Raw genomic sequence first — 21,900 nt, 5'->3', positions numbered from 1 at the left:
TAAGTACTGACCAGCCCCTCTATCTCTTTGATAGTATTTGTTTCACACTTTACATGAGATTTTCCATTAATCATTTACTGCATGTCTTGTAAGTTATCTCCTTCAATGAATTTCAACACAAAATCTCTAGGAAAAGAAGTCAGCCTAAAGTGAATAAAGAAAATTTAGGACTTCTACCAAACATTTCTGCCGCGTAGTGCTGAGATAGAGCGAGTGGATTTGACACTGATCGTTTTACTCATATGACGGTAGCCACACACTCTGGTCTGGAGCATCGGCTCGGATTTTATCAAGCACTCTCATTTTATCTTCTGAACTTAACAATTTGTATTTAGCTCTAACACTCATCTTGGTAACTATACTGTCTGGCTGTGGCACCACAATTGCTATTTGAGATATGGTATTACTGAAACTTAATGGAAGAAAACTGAATCAAATGAGTTTCTACAGTTAAAAAAAGAGAAGTTGTTTATTTGTTGTTTTAATGTACCTCAAAATTTCTTTAGCAGGACTTCCACATTGCGGGAATTATGCGTATAACTTCGGCACGTGCATGTAAGCTGTGCAACAGTTGCCAATTTTTTATCATGTCTGAACAGTGATCAGTCTACAGCACTGACTGAAATCTGTGACAGACGTACATCACAATTTATACAATGGCAACAATTGACACGTAATGAGGCTGCGATTAGAGTATGAATAACTTTTCATATCATTCAGAAATTAGTTAAGTTATTTAATTACTTGAGCTTCATTACGTAAGTAAATAACGTCTGCCTTTAGGCCCTCCCTCCTCAGATGTTTCAATGCAGTCAGTCTTTCGTTCTTTGTCGTCAGTAACATACACAGTGCAGCACGTACTGTACGACACGAGGTGGTGACTGGCGGTGCCCACTGATTTTTAAATCCGAAGCTACTTCGATTTAAGTTCACGGAAAGTATTAGGCCGGAGAACATTCAGCTTAGTCACGTAATACAGTGTTTTGAATGTTCACAGTACCATCCTATGATGTCCAAGTTTAACAGTGAGAAAGCAGATCTCAATGTCACTAACAAATTGGGTCGCCCTTTCAGTACATTTGCCTCTTTATGAAGGCGAAAGAATATCTTACTGTCAAAAGCTTGTTTAGTTACCAAGTGGTCTAATGGAGTGAATTTGCAACTAATACTCCAGCGTCTTAGAGTCTTATGAGTAAGTATGCGAAAGTATGTGGAAAATTGTGTGGATTCTGTTTCTGCACTGCCGTTGATAAATATCGTTGAATTAAAATACTTTATTTGCTGTCCGAATGACCTTGTCATTTTACTATAACAAGTTTGGAGAACTGAAATAATCAGTAAATCCAAATCACATCAAATGAAATTTGGAAATAATTACCATAAAAGGACAGGGACATTATCGACGAAAGAGTTGAATTATATAAGAGGCATATGAGCCGAACCTTACAGATGTGGGAGCAGTAGTAAATAAAGCTATAGAAGGCCTACTATATACAGACAAGTCATTGTTTAACGTTGTTGCCAAAACCTCGAAAGAATTTGAGTGATTTACTTGAAATTTTTACACCATGCTATAATAAAAATTCTGACGGACATGGGCCACATATTTTTAACAAACATAGGGAAACGTTAACAAAAGCATGGAAAAGTTCTTTATTGATTTATTTCAAATTTTTACACGGTACTCTAATAATCGTCCGGATGGACATAGGATACATACTTTTTTTATATACATAGAATACCTAAACGGGAAAATGTGTTGGTGGAAATCTCTAAAAGTTCTTGACCGATATACTTGAAATTATTACACGAAACACTAATAAACACTCAGACGGGCATGGGCTATAAACTCTTTTAAACGACAATCTGGAGGTTTACTGTTAGAAACGACGCCCAGCAGGAAAATTTTATGCCGTGAAAATGTGTGAAACTTCGCGATTTCGTTTCCTCGCAGACCCAGCAGCTGGAGAAGTCTCTCCCATACCATGTGTGTTAATATACCAACCGATTTACTCATTCATTTAAAGCGAATTCAGTTCCCAGTCAAGAGTTCGTTTGAAATACCAACAGTGTACAATGGAGCCATAAGAATATTTTCCAACTTAGATAATTTTTTTTTTCGGAAAATTTGTACTAAATTTTTGTTTTTGGCATGTAGTATTACTTCTGTGGGTGTACTTATCCTGTTGATGAAAGGTGGTTGTACACGATTGTCAAACATTTATGATAGTCGATTTACCCTCCAGATTGTACAAAATTGCATTTCAGTTGAACTATTCGGATACCGTTTGGGGCTAAATTATTGGTAAATTACATGGAAGGATATCCGTAAATACCCTAATTTCTATTTAATATTCATTACTTCTAATAATACAATAATAATTACAATACTAATTTCACATTAATGGAAAGTAGTCTTTGTGAAATGTTTCTGTTCTCATAAATCACCTGCAGCATCCAGAAAAGAACTGCTTACGATCCTTCGCATCGACACAGTATTCGTGATACCTGTTGGTGCACTTTTGGCGTTGTGTCCGTTCACGTTTGCCTTCATCTGGAAGAAGTGACCATTTCTCGTTTCGAAATCCATTCCATCTCCTCATTTTCTAAATCATTTAGGGGCACAAGATCGTCAACACGCCAATCTGAATCGGTGACTAAAACTATTCTTTTCATTTAGTTAGCTGTCTTCTTAAATAGACAAACATTAGCACTCTTGTTGGTACCAGCACTTCTTTTTCCACCACCGTTAGATTCAGAAGGTTTCCTTTTTGCTACTTTCAGCATCAGTAGGCCACACTCCTTCTTTTCCCTCGCTATAGAAATTTTCTATGGAGATGATGTGTGAAGAGCGTTTGGTACAGATCTGGAGGTTTTTCGTTTACGTTGTTTCTGTGGAGAAGGAAGGATATCCAGAGTGCAGTCTTCTGGGCTAGCTGCTGCCGAATTACCGATTGTTGCACCATTTTGTGTGGTTGCTTTCATGTTTGCTCTTAGAGCTTCAGAAGGAGCTAACCGGCAATGCTCAATCACTTCTTGCTTAAATGGGTAGATCCCCGTACAGGAAAATCCACTTACAGCTAAGCGAATGACGTAACTGACATCCATGCTTCGCTGAGTATCCCATTGCAATGAACTTTGCCCATTATGGTGTTGGTATATCTCTGCTGCCATTTGGTTGCATTCTCAAAGCAATGTGTTTTGTGGGTCTTGAAAACAGATCTGTCCAAGGGCTGTAGCATGTGGCTAGTCTGTGGCGGTAAACAAAACATTTCGATCTCATCCTCCCGGCAGAAATCTAGCTGCGATAGTGAAGAATGTCCAAAATAGGAAGTACTTCATCTGGCACTCTGTTTTCTTGAATGTTTGAGCCATTTCAGAAATATTTCCTCATTTATCTGTCCACTGAGACTCATCCATGGAATAGACCCATTGGGCAAGTTAAATGTTAGCTCCTACCTGTGTCTTTGGCCCTTGAAGATAATAAGTGATTGTAAATATACACCTACTGCGTTCCAACAAGCAATAACCGTGACGTCCTCTTTTCTTTCAGCGTTAGTTAAAGGAAGCACCTGTTTTGTTCCTTTCTCTGGAACGACCTTCGGAGGTCAATTGTTGAGTGGCAGCCCTGTTTTATCCATGTTATATACGCGAGTTGGTTTGTGATGCAGGGAGAGATTTGTAAGATGCTCATTTAAAAGTACGAAGTGCTATTCTCTCCGCTTAGCGCTGCTGCTCTTGCTTTCAAGAAACCCTCTGGTTTTCGCAACCAAATATTGTTTCTTTTACAGACTGTAACACACCAGTCCTTTCCAGCTGTGTCTTTCCTGGGGTCTTAGCCACTGTTCTTGACAGCTAGTCTGAATGCTGCAATACGCAAATTTTTCTGTGTCAGTCCAAATCGTCTTTCTTCCAAATATATTATTCTGTTGGCAAGAGAGTTTTCCAAATCCTTAGAAAATGTATCTGAATCTCCAGCAGGGCTACCATATGCATATTTTTTGGTAAAAGATTGCTCATACCTATACTGTTAGATTTTTCCTTCTGATAAAGTCGGTACAAATTCGCAAAAGGCACTTCAAAAGTTTTACTGACTTCTAATAGTGATATCCCGTTCATCACTGCTTCAAGTACCTGCTTCATCGACACCTCATCCCATTCTAATCTCCTTTCATTTTATAGGTCATCACCATCTGAGGTAGATAAAATAATAACTACAACAGTATTACAAAAAAAAATATTGTGTAAATACACTGTACTTAATAATTAATCAGTATTCTGCTATCTATTCTTAAAGCCCCGTTATTAGTTATTCCCTTAGCCCCAAAGTACATTTAAACGACATTGTGAACTAGTTACCTAATACAGTAACCAATGGTAGCAGCAGTCACCAAGTGGCATAGGATAGACCCAGTATTATGTCTCAAATTACTTCGGGGCTTTCATCTCCTACAAACTGCAGAAAATCAGTAACGAATAACACATCAGTTTCACAAACTACGCAATGACCAGCTGTGAGCCACTTACCTTCTACACTTTAAATAAATCGTGACCAAAATTTCTGAAATCAGGAAACTAAATAGACGCATTCACAGGACAGGCAAAACAACCGACAACAACAATCACTCACATAACGGCGTTTCCTCTTTGTTGTTGTCACGGCGCATGCACAGAAGCTTACATTTATTCACATTGCCCCTCTATTCAATCCGCCCTGCTCTACCCTAAACAACGCTTAATGTCAGAGAGAGGGGACACGAGAAAATTGACACAGAGCGTGAGTGGGAGGGGGGGGGAGGGAAGAAATGGAGAGGGTAGAGGGAGATGTAGAGACAGTGGGGCATGAGGAGATGGAGACAGATGGAGGTTGAGGAGGAATGGACGGAGGTAGATGGGAGGCAAATTTGACATCATTCTGTACAGTGGTACCATTTCTAGAGCGTTTTGAAATTGGAACTTTAATTATGGACACCCTGTACATTTAGCAGTTGCGAAGCATTGCTGGGTTCGCCTGTCCATACTAAATATTACAAATGCGAAAGTAACTCTGTCTGTTACGTTTTCACGACTAAACCACTGAACCGGTTTTGATGAGCTTTGGTACGGAGATAGCTTGAATGCTGAGGAAGAACTTTAGAAAGTGTATAGTAGAAGATATTTATTGACTTGAAGAATATAACGCTAAATATGGAACAACAAATACTCTTCGAGAAAGCTATTAACTCTTTGACTTTTGAACTTTATAATATTTGTGAATATGCTTTTATTGCTTGATATGTTGTGTATAACACGATTTATTGTACTGAATACAGTACTTACACACAATCCACAACGTGTTTAATCCATACTTCTGGTATCAATCGCAAGCCCCGTCGTATTTTAGCCGCCGAGAGTCATGCGTCTCTTAAAGCTTCTGAGAAGCTTGAAGACTCAACAGCGACGTTCCTAAACGCTGTACGACAGAGAGACGAGGTGCTTCTACATGTAGAACGTGGGAGTCTTATTGAGGCTGCATCTGTTTATGATATGCAAGCACAGCCGCGGTTAAGAGGCAGAAGCGCAAGGGCAGCTGACGTCATTTCACGTAAAAATGTTACAAAATTCACGCTGCACCGAACTACAAATTATTTACTTTCATTCTTCGTCAGTTTAATGCTATTTAATAATTTTAGGGAGCCCACATATTATTTTAGTACCGTCACCATCACTCATCGTAACAAAGCTACTGATAAGCGTTAACAGGTCATAATCCTTTGGTTAGCATTGCTGACCCTTGATCAAGGAGTCCTTGATTCGATTCCAAGACGGGTCGGATTTCCTCTGCTAGGGTCTGGGTGTTTGCTGTCATTATCATCATTTTATCAACGACGAGCAAGTCATCGAATTGGCATCAAATAAAAAGACTTGCACCAAGCGGTCGAACATCCCGAACAGGGTCTCCTGGCCAATAAAGTCATACTAACATTTACACTGATACGCGAACGCAGCTGCGGGTAACAGCTAGTAAAATGTAAAACTAATTTGCCATCCAGCGCGCTGGGTTACAGAAGGAAGGAAGGAAGAAAGGAAGATTAGGATTTTACATCCGATATCGAGGCCATTAGAGATCAAGGAAGGCTGAGGAAGGAAATCGACCGCACCTTCTCCAAGGAACTATATTGGTATTTGCCTTAAGCGATTTAGGGAAATTACGGAAAACCAAAGTCTGGATGACTGGAATTCCTACCACATGCGAATCCGGTGTGCTAGCCGCTGCGCCACCACACTCGATCGCGCTCTGTCACAAGAAATTATTACTCTCACTGTGATCGTCATAAAGAATAGACGAGTTGCAATCAGCGACTAACAGGAGTGTGTAGCTAGTAAGCTATCCAGAGAAATATAATGACAAGTAACACAAAGCAACAGCATAAACTAGCCTGTGAGTTTACGAATCGATTTAATACAACGGGGCAAAATGAAAATGAGGGAGAAAGAGCACAAAAAAGAAAAACCCTGGGCTGCCTGTTGTGACTCCCGAACAGAGGACGTTGTAACTCTGCCCCTGTGAAAAAGTGCGGATTTTACCAATGTGTTTAAAAATGCTGCAATGTCTCTTTAAGATTTCCTGAGCGATAGGAAACGCTAATATTAAGAATGCCTACTAGACGAAAATGCAGTTAGCGTAACACTCGGAACATTAGCAGACGTTTAAATTCTTCACCCTCTCTTCTGAAGATCTTCATTTTTAACTAGTGTGTTGGCGCGGAGATTTTCACCATGCTTAATTTATGCCACCGTGGCTTGACATGTACTATTGGCAATACAGTTAATTGGAAGTCAAGGTTTGTCTCTTCACTGATGTTATTTGAGGCTATAAAAGCAGCCGTTGCCCACCCACTACCTATCTCTTTAAGATACACGACATACAGGGTGTTTCACTAAATGTGTTTGCCTCTGTAAGTTACGAAGTAATAGGCGACGGAAATATTTATTGCGGTAGGTCACCATAAGAAACGTTACACTGTCTGCGGAGCTATGAACATAATTTATTGTGTTATTATCCAAAGAGTTACAGCAAAAAGATACAATTTTTTAAATGGAACAACAGTTGTTTCTATTATGCGCTGGAATGAGTAATAGCATCTGTGTATACATCAGTTTAAATCACATTATTATCACTTTTAGTTTGGGAGCTACAACCCTTCTAAGTTTCAGGGGCAGATACCACACACGCTGCGCATAACGCAATGCAAATTGATTAACTATCTACTGCCAGTTCTGTTTGTTTCCTAACGATCAGTTTCAGTCTAAATTATGCTGCCTCAGTAACTTTCCATTCTTGTATTGCATAGCAGAGGTTTAACGAATTTGCAATTTTGAGTATTAACTTCACTCAGTTAAAATAATGCAAAATTTCTTTGGAAAAACTAATAACTAAGGATACAGTACAAGTTAAGAGTGCACAATTTCATTTATTTTGTATTTTGCTTAGCGAATGACTTCTGCTGGCGTTGTAAGTACGTTATTTTACTTATGTTAAAATTAAATTCAGCTGCTCATTTGCTTAAGGTAAATTCAATTCACTCATTCAATAGTTAAAAGTAAATAGCTTTCTCTTTTTCAAATTTTTCATTACGTTACGCTGAAGTTACTGAAAATCTTTTTTTTACGTAACAAAGTTTCAGTTACAGCCAGTCATTTATTTAACTAATAACTTCACTTAACTTTGCTTTCAAAATTTAGTACTTTAGATTAAGCAACTCAAAACTCAGTGGCTTATGATTCACTTATTTTCTCGTGAGCTGTTGTGTTATGGGGAATCTTGACAGTCTTCTGTTGCCACATCATTGATTATTTGCTTCATTTTGTTTGCCATTAGCTTTCTTAAGATGCCGGAGACACATTGCCCTAGAGGACTGGCGACCGTTTAATTATCCCTTTTTTTTCCAAACAGTATCTTTTACAATTGTTTAGAGTAGGTTTAGAATAGATTCTTCAGAAGGGTCTGTTGTACAGTTTCCATCTACTATATGGTATGTTTTTTCTTCGGAAACGATAGCCTTATTCACTGCAAAATTTCATTAGGTATATGCGATCACGGCCGATAATATCGCAGTCAAGTAGGTCGATTAGTGGTGGTGGTGGGGGGGGGGGGGGGAGTTACACAGAGACTCTAGACATTCCAATTACCCTGTAAATAGCTACCGCTAAATTGTAAGGTTGTACGGTAGTCTTCAGACAACACTGAAGTGTTAGCGATAAACACATATACAAATGGCGTTAGTATCGCGTACACAGGGTATAACAGGACAGTGCATTGGCGGATCTGTCATTTGTACTTAGACGACTCATGTGAGAACCTTTCCGATGCGATTATGCCCGCATGATGGGAATTAACAGACTTTGCAAGCAGAATGGTAGTTGGAGCTAGACGCATGGGACATTCTGTTTCGAAAATCGTTAGGGAATTCAATATTCCGAGATCCACAGTGTCAAGAATCAACTTCAGTTCAGGCATTACCTCTCACCATGGACAACATAGTGGCCGACCACCCTCACTTAACGACGGAGATCAGCGGGATTTGTATGGAGTTGTCAGTGCTAACAGACAAGCAACACTGCGTGAAATAACCGCAGAAATCAATGTGGGACATACGACGAACGTATCCGTTACAAGACAGTGCGGTGAAATTTGTCGTTAATGGGCTATGGCAACAGATGACCGACGCGCGTGAGTGCCTTTGATAACAGCACGACATCGCCTGCAGTGCCTCTTTTGGCTTATGACCATATCAGTTGGATCCGAGACGATTGTAAAATCGGGGCCTGCTCAGTTGAGTCCCAGTTTCAGTTAGTAGTAGTTGATTAGTGTGGTGCAGACTCCATGAAGCCGTGAACGGAGGTTTTTCAACAAGGGTCCGTGCAAACTGGTGGTGGTTCCATAATGTAGTGGGTTATGTTTACATAGAATGGACTTGGTCCTCTAGTCCAGCTGAACCGATAATGGACTGTAAATGGTTATCCAAAGACTTTTGTCATCTAAGTGCAATACTTGTTTGGCAATATCTGTTGCTCCAGACATGCATACATGCCTGAACGAGGATACATTGTAAAATGACTGTGAACAATTTCAATTGGAATCATCGCATAGGAAATTTTGTGCGGAAGGCGAACGAAAGACTACGTTTTATTTACAGAACGCTTAGAAGATGCGACGGGCCCAATAAAGAGTCTGACTATGTTACGCTTGTCCGTCATTTACTGGAGTATGGCTACACGTAATGAGATCCTTACTAGAGAGGATTGGGGAAAGACATCGTACAAGTTCAAAGAAAGGCAGCTCAGTTTGTTTTTCGCACAATAGTAGAGAGAGTGTCACGGATATGGTAAGCGAGTTGAGGTAGCAATTGTTTAAACGAAGGCGTTTATCGCTGCGGCGAGTTCTTTTTCACGAAATTTCAATCACCTACTTTCTCCTCCTGTTACCTACATATTTTTTATTATTACATAGGGCGACGAGTCCATCATAATAGAATAAGAGAAATCAGAGGTTGCAAGGAAAGATTTAGGTGTTATATTTTTCCTGTGTACTGTTCGAGAATGGAGAAGTCGAAAAATCATCTGAAAATGGTTCTGTTAGCCCTATTCCGAACACTGAATAATAATTGCAGTGCATTATTGTTGATGTAGATGCACTGTCCCTTCTTGCCCCTTATGGACGTACATGAGGGTAGATTATAGGCGAAGGGAATTTTCTCTTACTCTTCGTGCAAAACGATGTGGAGGAGAGGGGGAGGACTAAAAGGTTGTCCTGGCAACTTGTTCACGCAGTATGGAATCACGATTAGTGACGAGAGCGTAGGCCACATTCCAAGAGATCGGAAGCGGTATTCTGCTTGCGCCGCTCTGTCCCGAGGCTGTGAGGCGGTGCCTGTGCCAGTGCAGGTGGTATGGCGGCGTCACTACAAAGGTCGGCGTGCGTGTGGGTGTGGGTGGGGGAGGGGCAGGGGGAGGTCTGAATTTGGAGTCGGGCGGCGCTGCGTGGCGCGTTGCGTCGCGACGCCGGCGGGTTCGGTAATTGCGGCCGAGCAAACAGCCAGCCCCGGACCCCGGACCGCCCGTGCCCGCACGTGTTTGCCCGCGCCGGGCATCGATCACGGCACCACGGCTTGTGGCGCACGCCCCGAGGCTGCCCTGGCGTGGCCTCACACCGGTACTGCCTCCCCTCTACGGCACACCGCCGATACAAGCCTTACGTGACGGCTTTATCTGGACGTTCTCCCGAGACAGGAAATTCAAGTGTAGCGTTCGAACAAAGCCCCTGTCTATGCTGACGAAGTTTACCGTAAGTGTCCCCGCTGGTACGACTGTTGGCCATAACGGCAACGAGGACGGTTAACTTTCTTGCTGAAGTTACCACATGAGATGTGGCTTCTGGCTAGTGGCAGATTGTCTGTTTCAAGTGCCTGTGTTGGAGGAAAAAAAAAGAAACAGTGCTATTAGCTGTTTGGCTGTTGAGATAAGCACAGCCAGAGGCTAATCAGCAAAGAAAAAGGGCGAACGCTTGGTCAGGAAAGCGGCTGAGGAGGTGAACTGACGGAAGCGGTGTACTCTCTTTGGTTTACGGGTAACTGAGGTAATTTTCTAATGAAAGTTGTATTTTTTAATTTGAAACCTCTCAGATGTGGTTTATCAGGTAAGCACGCCGTGATGGGGAGAGGGCAGCGACAACGCCATGGACTTAGACGCCGTTCAGTTAGAAGTGGGTCACTTTTGTAAAGTTTTTACCCCTGACAAGCCACATGCATTTGCAAGGAAAACTGGAAAAAGGAAAATGACTAGTAAATGATGGTTGTTTATTTCGACGTTGCATCAGCATATGAGACTATAAAAAAAGTAGAAAATATTATTTCCGTGTGGTTACACGGATTGACAGACCATCACTGATGGAAGAACCAAAGCTCATCGCTGAGGACGTACGTTACCATCCAAACAACTGGAAGGTTTAATTTACAATATCCTTGTCGGTGAGTGTGTTTCAGAGCGATAGACGACACCTGCCACTGAAATGGGAACATAAGAAGTAAAGACCAAGCGTTCGCGACTCATCTGATCCCAACGAACAAATGTTTGGTTCACCGTTAACGAATGAAACCAACGAACAACGGAAACACACTGTAAGTAGGCTGTTTAGGTTTTTATGTTGGTAATGCCACGTAGCGCTCTGTATGAAAATCACTGACTGCGCTGTGTGCAGTCTGTAGCTGGTTGGACTCATTGTTGAAATATTCGCTAGTGTAGTGTTGGGCATGTTGGATGTGAACAGCGCGTAGCGTTGTGCAGTTGGAGGCTAGCCGCTAGCAGTGGTGGATGTGGAGAGAGAGATGCCAGGGTTACGAGAGGTTGCTATAATCGAACGATCTGGACGTGTGTCCGCGAGAAAAAGGAAATTTGTAAAGTTGGATGTCATGAATTGATAGATATATATATATCATGACTTTTGAACATTATTAAGGTAAATACATTGTTTGTTCTCTATCAAAATCTTTCCTTTGCTAACTATGCCTATCAGTAGTTAGTGCCTTAAGTAGTTCGAATCCTTTATTTAGCTGGCAGTATTGGCGCTCGGTGTATTGCAGTAGTTCGAGTAACCAAGATTTTTGTCAGGTAAGTGATTCATGAAAGGTTAGTCAGGGCCATTCTTTTGTAGGGATTTTTGAAAGACAGATTGCGTTGCGCTAAAAAATATTGTGTGGCAGTTTAGTGACGATCAGAATAAGTAAAGAGAGAACTGTCTGAGTACGTCTCAACACAGATTCCTCACCATACAGAAACTAAAGATGCATTTCTCTTGCGGGAAAGTTATTTTGTCTGTCTTTTGGTATTATCGAGTAGTCATCCTCGTTGATTAGGTATCAAAGAGACAGACCAGTGTGGCCCATAATTACCGAATTCGGAAACTCACATCGGTACCATAGATGTCAGCAATGCCTCGCTCCGACGAGGCAGACATCAACTAGTTACGACATACGTGTGAGTCATGTTCTAGATGGAACTGTACTTTGGGCACTGAGAACTCTGTACTTTGAGAGAAGAGTTTAGTAAACGTGTGCATCAAGTAATGCTTAAATAGGCAAGGAGAGTTGTAAGTTTTCGGTACATTCCTGTAGCAGTGGATTGTATGAAGCTGAGCAAATCTTTTTATCCTTCTTGTAATAACGTGAACTATAGTTTCACGTGTTGTAGTTCCAATTAACCATCTCCCAAAGCAACCGAAGAACCTACAGTTTTGACCAGACGATTGTAGTTTCGTCAGGTCATAAGAGTTACGTTGATATATTATTATTTGTTATTTGAGGTGTGTTTCGAGGTCAGCTGCTATTATTCGGAAGAGAATCATTATTTTTCGGGGAATCACCTCTTGGAGAGTAGAACTGTCATTGATTTTCATTATTAGGAACTTTGATTCAGTGTTAATATTACATGCAAATATTACACAAGGTGAGCAAAATAAACCTGGCCCAGAAAATATTTACTATCAGCCTGAAGCGGTAGTAACGATAGTTTTCCGATAGTTATGGTTTTTATTCACTACAGAAACCACCCGCTCTATTATGCCGCTAAGTTTTGCATTGCAGACTTTGCAGGAGGTTTCAGCAAAACACTTCCACTCTTAAGCGTCTGTCGAACAGTTCCTCACAATCTTTCCACTTGTAGTGCTTCCTACAAAACTCGTAAATTAGTAGACGATGTTTTATTATGAACAGTATTATGTGCTGCATTCAACTAGTCACTAGCCAAGTCTGCTCCTCTAGCTCACTCAGATGCAACGACACAACAGAATACTCCGGACAGAGAATGCGGGAGATGCGCATGCGCAAAAAGGTGACAGCAACCGATTGGTGCGTGGAAATCGTGGTTTCGAACATTTTCTGTGGTGCATAGTTCTGCTGTTCGTTACCAAGAGTGAGTTCCACGTCAGTCTTGTAAATATTTTCCGGATCACTTTTATACTGTGCTCTTATTATGCTCTTCAGCAGCATTGTTTCTGATAAGACTTTTTTATTGTATTTCAAGTGTGTCTTATTCAGGAGACATGCGTGTGCAAGGTTGATTTCATACTCTGCAGTGGAGTTAAGTGACTGCAAGATTGCTTTCATACTCTGTAGCAGTTTTCAATGAATCATTTGGAACGTAGCGCATGTAATCAAGCCGGTCCTAGCATTCCATTACAGCTCCGTATCTATACCACACGACGCATCACTAAAAATCATCTATGAACAAAAAGAAATCATATTGCATCCCAGCAAGGCAAACGACACTAGCTAAAAATATGTGTGAAGTGCCCGAAAGTACACGAAAAAATTCACATCTCTGTCTCGTAATTTGTCCCCATCAGCGCAGTTGTGTCCATTTACTTACTGGCTACTTCATGTTTCGCCACGGCAAGAACAATGTCACTTCAGCTTTGCTATTGGCAGGTATGCATGGGCCATTCAAGCAGAACGGCCAATTCGCAGTTCTGACAGTTTTCATACACTGTCGGTGTTGAAACAGTGGTCGTAATTTTTAATATCATTGATCATTACACGCTTGGGATTTGACAAAGTGTATCTTGCATTACCATGTCCTTCACACATGTATGCATGTCTGAAGGAACAGATACTGTTTCGACGATTACGGCTGTTGCAATCATTACGAAATTTCCCTGCGTTGCGTCATACAGGAAAGAAATTGAAATTTCCGCTATTTAGTTCGTATTGAATCCCTTTATCAGTTATAAGTACTCCCACATTATATAAGCCAATTTATGATTCTATGTTATCGTATTTCTTAAAGTGTACCTAATTAACGTTACTTATTAAATTGTATTAATTTTCACCAGTTGCAATTTTGCACTTGGTATTTTTCTGACACAACAATTTCAACTTCTCTTTCATTTGTTATTTTAACTTAGGTACTTATTTTGCTTGATGGAGGTTGGAATGTATTTATAACAATAAGTAAAAGAATACATGCACATCAAAGAAGTTTTGCATCACCATGGTTCCCAGAACTCCTGAAAATAGACGTTGACTGTGGATATTGTATCACAGACATAGTCCCTTTGACTGTTCAGAGGTGTCACTAAACCCAACCAAAGATGTGAACAACCATGCATGAGCAGCGCCTATTAGACGGAGGGAGTACGGCAGCCGATCAATGCCATTCATTCCACCAGGAAGGAGTTGCACGGTTCGTGTTGCCTGTAGTTCAACCATGCCTAGACGGTCAATACCGCGGTTCGATCGCGTCCGCATTGTTACTTTGTGCCAGGAAGGGCTCTCAACAAGGGAAGTGTCCAGGGGTCTCGGAGTGTCCCAAAGCGATGTTGTTAGGACATGGAGGAGATACAGAGAGACAGGTACTGTCGATGACATGCCTCGCTCAGGCCGCCCAAGGGCACTACTTCAGTGGATGACCGTTACCTACGGATTATGGCTCGGAGGAACCTTGACAGCAATGTTGAATAGTGCTTTTCGTGCAGCCACAGGGCTTCGTGTTACGATTCAAATTGTGCACAATAGTCTGCATGATGCGCAACTTCACTCTCGACGTCCATGGCGACGTCCATCTTTTCAATCACAACATCATGCAGCGCGGTACAGATGAGCCCAACAATATGTCGAATGGACCACTCAGGATTGGCATCACGTTCTCTTCACCGATAGTGCAACCACATCGGCAGCATACTGGCGAGGCATTCAGCTTCATGGATGACAATTCGCGCACCCATCGTGCACATCTTGTGAATGACTTCCTTCTGGATAACGACATCGCTCGACTAGTGGCCAGTATGTTCTCCAGACATGAACAGTATCGAACATGGCCGGGATAGATTGAAAAGGGCTATCTATGGACGACGTGACCCACCAACCACTCTAAGGGATCTACGCTGAATTGCCGTAGGACAATCTGGACAAACAGTGCTTTGATGAACTTGTGCATAGTATGCCACGACGAATACAGGCATGCATCAATGCAAGAGAACGTACTACTGGGTATTAGAGGCACCGGTGTGTACAGAATTCTGAACCACCACCTCTGAAGGTCTCGATGTATTGTGGTACAACATGCAGCGTGTGGTTTTCATGAGCATTAAAAAGAACAAAAATGATGTTTTATGTTGATCTCTATTCCAGTTTTCGGTACAGGCTCCGGAACTCTCGGAACCGAGGTGATGAAAAACTTCTCTTGATGTGTGTATATTATTGAGGATGGAAAAATGGCGAAGGTATTTAATGAGGGGTCATAATAAAAACAAAAAAGTTCTTAGAAATTAAAAAAGAGACACTACTCAAAGAACTAATTAATAATTATCTGATAACATCTCACATTCGACCAGAACAGAACTACATATCCATAATCTGTTGTATGAACTATAATGGAATTTAATGCCAAATTTACTTACTTGAAATTTAGTGGAAGCTTATACTATTTCAATTTAAGGTTCATAGAACTCCTTAAGTCAATTTTTCTCAAGTATTGCGTTTTTCAGTGGAATCGCTCTTCTTGTCGCGATGCTATATGTAGAGGTGGACTAATAAATGTACAACGCTTGAGGAAATGGGATATGCAACAAAAACAAACATTTAGTATTTGTTAATTTTCTCATTATAACAAATTCGGGAGAAACGAATTATGCGTTTAGAGTTGTTGTTGAACCATTGTATAGTTCTGTATTACACATGCACAGGTTCAATCGCGAACAAATACACTCTTTCCAGACGCTTCGAAACTTCGTGAAGTGTGGCGTTGTAACAGTGCAAGGTATTATGAGTCTCGGGGAAGCGAAGTGTGCAAACGTTTGGACTGAATAATTTACTTGTAGCGAAGTATGTAAGGACGGCCACCTGCCGCCGTTCCTAGCAGGAAGTGGGCAGCAGGAAGGAGGCGTGGGTGGGGGCGTAGCAGCAGGCAGCACACCGCGGATCAGTAAATCCAGAACTTGCTAATCCTTTGAGTCTATTGACACAGGCGCGAGACGGAATCGCTGCAAGACACACACGTGGCCCTGTAATTGCTTCCGAGTGGCGAACAATGCCGGCAAGTTTCGTTCCTCGGCCCGCGCAGAGCCGGCTCCCAATTAGTAAAGGAAATTAAGCTTAGGCGAGTGGCGCCGGCAAACATCTGGCACACCGCCGCGCCGCGTCTTGAGACAGAGCGCTGTTTGCACGCTCCGCGTCGCCAGATGCTGCAGCCGCCTCCTCGCTGCCCGCAAACCCGCTCCTAATTTATGGCCTCCTGCGGGATGTCGAGCAGTCTCCAGATCGAACTGTCCCCTCTAGCTACTGAGACCGCCTAAAACATCTCAACACTATATCTCCGATCTCCCTCCCTCAATCCATCCGCACGTAATTTGTTGTCATATTAACACTACTGGCCATTAAAATTCTACACCAAGAAGAAATGCAGATGATAAACGGGTATTCATTGGACAAATATATTATACTAGAACTGACATGTGATTACATTTTCACGCAATTTGGGTGCATAGATCCTAAGAAATCAGTACCCAGAACAACCACCTCTACCCGTAATAACGGCCTTGATACGCCTGGGCATTGAGTCAAACAGAGCTTGGATGGCGTATACAGGTACAGCTGCCACGATACCACAGTTCATCAAGAGTAGTGACTGGCGTATTGTGACGAGCCAGTTGCTCGGCCACCATTGACCAGACGTTTTCAATTGGTGAGAGATCTGGAGAACGTGCTGGCCAGGGCAGCAGTCGAACATTTTCTGTATCCAGAAAGGCCCGTACAGGACCTGCAACATGCGATCGTGCAGTATCCTGCTGAAATGTAGGATTTCGCAGGGATCGAATGAAGGGTAGAGCCACGAGTCGTAACACATCTGAAATGTAACGTCCACTGTTCAAAGCGCCGTCAATGCGAACAAGAGGTGACCGAGACGTATAACCAATGGCACCCCATACCATCACGCGAGGTGATAAGCCAGTATGGCGATGACGAATACACGCTTCCAATGTGCGTTCACCGCGATGTCGCCAAACACGGATGCGACCATCATGATGCTGTAAACAGAACCAGGATTCATCCGAAAAAATGACGTTTTGCCATTCGTGCACTCAGGTTCGTCGTTGAGTACACCATCGCAGGCTCTTCTGTTTTTGATGCACCGTCAAGGGTAACCGCAGCCATGGTCTCCGAGCTGATAGTCCATGCTGCTGCAAACGTCGTCGAACTGTTCGTGCAGATGGTTGTTGTCTTGCAAACGTCCCCATCTGTTAACACAGGGATCGAGACGTGGCTGCACGATCCGTTACAGCCATGCGGATAAGATGCCTGTCATCTCGACTGCTAGTGATACGAGGCCTTTGGGATCGAGCACGGCGTTCCGTATTACCCTCCTGAACCCACCGAGTCCATATTCTGCTAACAGTCATAGGATTTCAACCACCGCGAGCAGCAATGTCGCAATACGATAAACCGCAGTCGCGATAGGCTACAATCCGACCTTTATCGAAGTCGGAAACGTCATGGTACGCATTTCTCCTTCTTACGCGAGGCATCACAACGTTTCACGCGACGGTCAACAGCTGTTTGTGTATAAGAAATCGGTTGGAAACGTTCCTCACGTCAGCACGTTGTAGGTGTCGCCACCGGCGCCAACCTTGTGTGAATGCTCTGAAAAGCTAATCATTTGCATATCACAGCATCTTCTTCCTGTCGGTTAAATTTCGCTTCTGTAGCACGTCATCTTCGTGGTGTAGCACTTTTAATGGCCAGTAGTGTACTTTTAACGTAATACATATGTATAGCATTTTAGTAATACTAAGAATCAAGAGACAAAGGAATTAAAGACGTTACCTGTCAGAGGGCATTGACTTTTATCAATGGAGGAAGTCATAAATTTATGCTGCACCAGTATTCGAACACGAGTCACCTGCTTAGTAGGCAGATGCTCTGAGCACTACACCATCCGGACACAGGGTTCAACACAACTGCACTGACTGCTGTAGCGGATCTCCCATCAGATCCAAATTCTCAGCTTATCCACACACTACTGATGTATTGCCCCTTTCCCATTATCATTACTTGCGGAATTTCCACGATTCCCGTAAGAGTTCGAGGTTTTTGTGCATTTCCACTGAAGGGATCATTGACTATCCTCGGCTTAATCAGTATCAATATATTTTATAAAAGTAGATGTAGTACGTGCGTGCCGCTAAAACAGAACCGAGTCCCAGTATGATCAAAGAAGTTACATGATATGGTAGCCCTCTAAACCCCATCTTGAAGAGGGTTCCCGTTTTTACCTGCAGGGCGTGCTTTTGAACATATAAGGGTTGGAAAGTTTCACCCTCTAAAAATTTTTAGAATATTCGGGAGTATTCGAGAACATTCCAAAACAGTCCATAATGTTTAAGAATGTTCCAGAATGATCGAGGATGTTCTGGAATGTTCAGGAATAGTCAGGAACATTCGGGAAGATTCTAGAATGTTCGGAAACATCCCGCAACTTCCCAGATTATTATAGGACATTCCAGAACACACTCGAATGTCGTGGACCGTTCGAAGTCTTTTTGGTATGTTCTGGAACTCGCCAATAGCGGGACTACCCATTAGCAGGAATATATAAAGCAAAACCCGTCGTCAGTTCGAACGTCAGTTTCTTATCAGAGACGAAGAGAGGAACCGAAAAAGTAGTGTAGTGATTGAATAAAAACAAACAGTGAAGTGCGAGTAGTCAAAGTGATATCGTGACTGAATATAAATCGAAAACAACGTGTGAAAAGTGTGTAAAGTGTATTTAGTGTATTTGTTGATAGAAAGTTCGTTTGATGTATTATTTTAGATTATGACCAGACGTAAAATTGGATGAGATCTTGCCAATTCTGAAGAAAAACGACGAAAGCAAAGAGAACAGAGAAAAAACGAAATAGACGAAGAGCGCGAATTACGTTTAAGCTCCCAACGAACGACAATGGCCATCATGAGAAGAAGAGAAACAGAAAAGCAATGAAATTAACAAATTGAAGAATCAAGAATTGAGACACAATCTTATAATAACAGACTGTGAATTCTAAGTCAGCCGTGAAAATACCCGCCTACGAGAAGTGCGGTCGAGGACTTTTAAACAGTACAACCTAATAAAGGAAGCATTCCACTACGGCCCGATGAAAGAATATAACAAGTTCACAGACGTCGAAATCGGAGAATAGATAACATCTGCCAATTTTGCAAGGCGTATCGGGCATGGATGTGTGTGATGTCCTTAGCTTAGTAAGGTTTAAGTAGTTCTAAGTTCTAGGGGACTGATGACCTCGTAAGTTGAGTCCCATAGTGCTCAGAGCCATTTGAACCATTTTGCAAGGCGTAAAAATTCAGTAGAGAAATACCAGGACTCTGCTGCTTGAATGGATAAATTCGATTACCACCACTAGAAGCAGTAATTTTTACATTACATGACCGGGGAAACTCCAGAATCAAAACACTTTCTTCAAAATATAAAAGCATACAACGTCTGCTTCTAAATGACTTCTTTCGGTGTCACTTCGCTCTACATTAACAGAGATGAAATCGATTATGTTTTGTCCATCAAAGGACAAATCTACCACAACATGGGATCATCACTACCGGTACACAACGAAGACCATAAATTTCTGCAAGTGCATTCCGTCGGAAATGAAGAAACAGAAATTGATCAACGATGCACAGATATCACTGGATTGAGAGGAGAAATAGTCCAGGATGTACAGAGAATCTTACACAAATCAACTGGTTCACTTATTCAAAACAGCACCAGACAGAATGATTTCTGATGATTGTAAGGTTATCATTCGAGCCGACAAAAAACATTTGGAGAACACGAACGTCGATTTAATGCACCTGAGATAAACGAAGCCGCCATTGTAATTGTGTACAATAGAAACACAAGCCGTGACATAACTGTACAACGAGGAAGAGAAGGACTGCAACGCATTGCAAAGACACACAGTTCAAAAATGGCCCTGAGCACTATGGGACTCAACTGCTGTGGTCATCAGTCCCCTAGAACTTAGATCTACTTAAACCTAACTAACCTAAGGACAGCACACAACACCCAGCCATCACGAGGCAGAGAAAATCCCTGACCCCGCCGGGAATCGAACCCGGGAACCCGGGCGTGGGAAGCGAGAACGCTACCGCACGACCACGAGATGCGGGCACAGTTCACATGATGCACTCCAACATCCATTAATATTTCTGCACGGAGAGGAGGGGTATCATTTTAATATGAACAAAATCCAACATGAAACAGGCGTAGAGAGAAACAAACAAATCACTTCCAAGGAGTTCTACGCTTACTGCTTAATGTTCAGAGACAATCACATTCTCAGCAGTTACTGTTTATCCCAACAATTCCTGGCAGATATCTACGCTAAAACAGAAGCGGAACGGATGCTTTACATAAGACTGAATCAGAAGAAACTACGCACGGAAGAATTCATCCACCTTCGAGACGCAATCATACACGACGGAAACGTTGACGACATTGGGACAGTTGTACTCTTACCCTCCTCATACGTAGGAAGTTCGAGACACACTAATACACTCAAGATGACATGATCTGCGTAAGAAAATATGGACGACATGACTTCTTCATAACATTCACATGCAACTCATCGTGATCAGAAATCAAAGAACAACTTAAATTCGGGCAAGCCCCCATGCACGACACGGCATAATAGCCCCAGTTCATCGACTAGAATAACTGAGATTTATAGAAGTCATCACAAAATAACACATCTTTGGAACCGTTAGATGCTGGATGTACACAATCGAATGGCAAAAATGAAAATTGCTTCACTCACACAATCTCATATGGCTACACTACAAAATTCATCCCACGGATATCGACAAAATCATTCAAGCTGAATTTCGCAATCAAATGGCTCTGAGCACTATGGGACTTAAGTACTGAGGTTATCAGTCCCCTAGAACTTAGAACTACTTAAACCTAACTAACCTAAGGACATCACACACATCCATGCCCGAGGCAGGATTCGCACCTGCGACTGTAGCGGTCTCGCGGTTCCAGACTGTAGCGCCTAGAACCGCACGGCCACTCCGGCCGGCAATTTCGCAATCCACAAGAAGATCCGGAACTATACAACATAGTAGTGAAAAATATGATTCACAGTCCATGCAGGCCATTAAACGTCAATTTGCTAAATATGAGTGATGGAAAATGTATAAAAAATACCCAAAACCATACTTGGATGACAAGCAAACCGGAGTTGAGGCTATCCGAAATACAGAAGACGATCACCCAAAAACGATGGTTTCACAGCATAAGTACGAATACGAGGCTGCGGCGAACTGGAAACAGATAATCAGTGGGTAGTGTCACATAACATACTACTTTCCAAAATCTTTTAAGCTCACGTAAACGTCGTCCTCCGACCTATGCTCAACAGAGTTAATGCAGTACCACTTAACAAACAGTACTATAATAAGGAGCTGGACATAATAATTCAGATAGCAAAAAATAACGGATACCAAGAATCCCTAGTAACAAAACTGAACAAGAAAAATCCAGAAAAGCATAAAAATAAAAGGAACCACACGCACAAATATAGAGAACCCATAAAACCCACCACAAACACACACAACAAAATCATAATTCCACTACACAGAAAGGAGACGACACAGAAACTCAAGAGACAAGCTAGTAAACACTCATAAACTGATACACGTAGTTTGGATGATCCTCAAGAAACAAGGAATAAAAGTAACATACTAAATCAATAACTCTATACAGAAGCGTCTAAACAAGGAAGATTACTCTGACATGTACCAAAACTTTGGCATTTACCAACTACATTGTAACAGGTGTGATACTCTATACTTAAGGCAGACCAACAAGACC

Source organism: Schistocerca cancellata, chromosome 1 (genome assembly GCF_023864275.1).
Source record: "Schistocerca cancellata isolate TAMUIC-IGC-003103 chromosome 1, iqSchCanc2.1, whole genome shotgun sequence".
NCBI lineage: Eukaryota > Metazoa > Arthropoda > Insecta > Orthoptera > Acrididae > Schistocerca > Schistocerca cancellata.
This window is presented reverse-complemented; position numbering follows the sequence as displayed.